At 33.9% G+C, this 2063-nt stretch overlaps 1 non-coding gene across 1 annotated transcript; it reads right to left on the bottom strand.

Annotated features, from left to right (window-relative positions):
• Window positions 1-260: 260 nt before the first annotated feature.
• On the bottom strand, window positions 261-439 carry LOC117148972. Its single transcript, XR_004459973.1, has one exon. It is a non-coding gene; the product is annotated as a 5.8S ribosomal RNA (ribosomal RNA).
• Between the last annotated feature and the right edge of the window lie 1624 nt (window positions 440-2063).

The raw sequence follows: 2063 nt of genomic DNA, 5'->3' as shown, positions 1-2063 counted from the left end.
AATAACAAAACCAAATTTTTCTTTTTCCGAATCATTAATAAGAGACAATTCTAGATAAAAAATATTTCAATTTTTTATGCTAGACATTTCTCAGTATTATTTGATTGAAAAAGAAAATATTTCTCTTCGTTTTTCACATTCAAATGTGAGATAATGTTTTTCATTTCTTTTTTAATATTATGAATAAAATCATTATTTAATCCAATAATATACCATATGCTTATAAAAAATTTATAAACAAATTAATTTGCATAGTCTTACAACCCTCAACCATGTGTAGTCCAAGCAGCACTATAAAATTAATTAAAGTACATAACAGCATGGACTGCGATATGCGTTCAAAATGTCGATGTTCATGTGTCCTGCAGTTCACACGATGACGCACAGTTTGCTGCGTTCTTCATCGACCCATGAGCCGAGTGATCCACCGCTTAGAGTTTTATAATTCATTTTTATATAATATCAATATTGTTTTTATTGAAAGAAATTAAAAATACACCATTTTACTGGCATATATCAATTCCTTCAATAAATTTATTTTTATACCTAAAAATAAATGTTGCGATATGTCTTAGTTTCATATAAGCATTATGTATCATAATAATCTGGTTATGGTTTGCTATTTTGGGTGACACATACTGCAAAATTTATATAAAACATTAACCTGATGGATGACAGGTACAAACATTGTATATTTTAGGTTGTTGCATTAGCCAACGTATGCTCATAACATAGATGAACAATACATATTCGCAACGCGTGTATTTTATGGTCCATATACACACACACTTATTTCGATTACCACATTCAAAATTATTTTAATTTTAATTCGACTTCTACTTTCAAATTTTGTTTAGTTTCTTCGATTTCCATTTTCGATAATTTGTTTTTATAGGAAACGCCATTGTTGTAGTAAGTACTGCCACAAATACGCACAACAACATTAATAATGTTAAAGTCTTTTTATGAGGTTGCCAAGCCCCACATATAAAATAAAAGCCATCTTCATTTTATTTTGACTTTAACTTTTGATTCCGTGGAATCATTTTGTAATATTTTTATTTTGGTAAATTGTATTTATTTGTATTATAACAAATGTTTATTAACGATAAGGATATTATACAATAATGATCCTTCCGCAGGTTCACCTACGGAAACCTTGTTACGACTTTTACTTCCTCTAAATAATCAAGTTCGGTCAACTTTTGCGAAACAACCGTACCTCTCGTCCGTACCCGGACCTCTCGGTCTAGGAAATACACGTTGATACTTTCATTGTAGCGCGCGTGCAGCCCAGGACATCTAAGGGCATCACAGACCTGTTATTGCTCAATCTCATTATTGCTAGACGCAATTTGTCAATTTAAGAAGCTAGTGTCCTTATAATGGGACAAACCAACAGGTACGGCTCCACTTACATAAACACATTCAAACACAATAAACATTTTACTGCCACCATGAATGAAGGCTACATAAGCTTCACACCATAATCCTGAAGATATCTATTTAATATATTTGAGTCTCAAATTAAGCCGCAGGCTCCACTCCTGGTGGTGCCCTTCCATCAATTCCTTTAAGTTTCAGCTTTGCAACCATACTTCCCCCGGAGCCCAAAAGCTTTGGTTTCCCGGGAAGCGACTGAGAGAGCCATAAAAGTAGCTACACCCAATTGCTAGCTGGCATCGTTTATGGTTAGAACTAGGGCGGTATCTGATCGCCTTCGAACCTCTAACTTTCGTTCTTGATTAATGAAAACATCTTTGGCAAATGCTTTCGCTTAAGTTAGTCTTACGACGGTCCAAGAATTTCACCTCTCGCGTCGTAATACTAATGCCCCCAAACTGCTTCTATTAATCATTACCTCTTGATCCTAAAACCAATGAAAGCAGAACAGAGGTCTTATTTCATTATCCCATGCACAGAATATTCAGGCATTTGAAGCCTGCTCTAAGCACTCTAATTTGTTCAAAGTAATAGTACCGGCCAACAATAACACTCGTTTAAGAGCACTAGTGCAGGTTTTTAAATAGGAGGAACATATGAAAAAATACAAGTATTTAATC

The sequence above is a fragment of the Drosophila mauritiana genome, chromosome X, assembly GCF_004382145.1.
Source record: "Drosophila mauritiana strain mau12 chromosome X, ASM438214v1, whole genome shotgun sequence".
NCBI classification, from domain to species: Eukaryota; Metazoa; Arthropoda; class Insecta; order Diptera; family Drosophilidae; genus Drosophila; species Drosophila mauritiana.
Note: the sequence above shows the minus strand (reverse complement) of the source record. Positions and strands in the feature narration are given on the sequence as shown.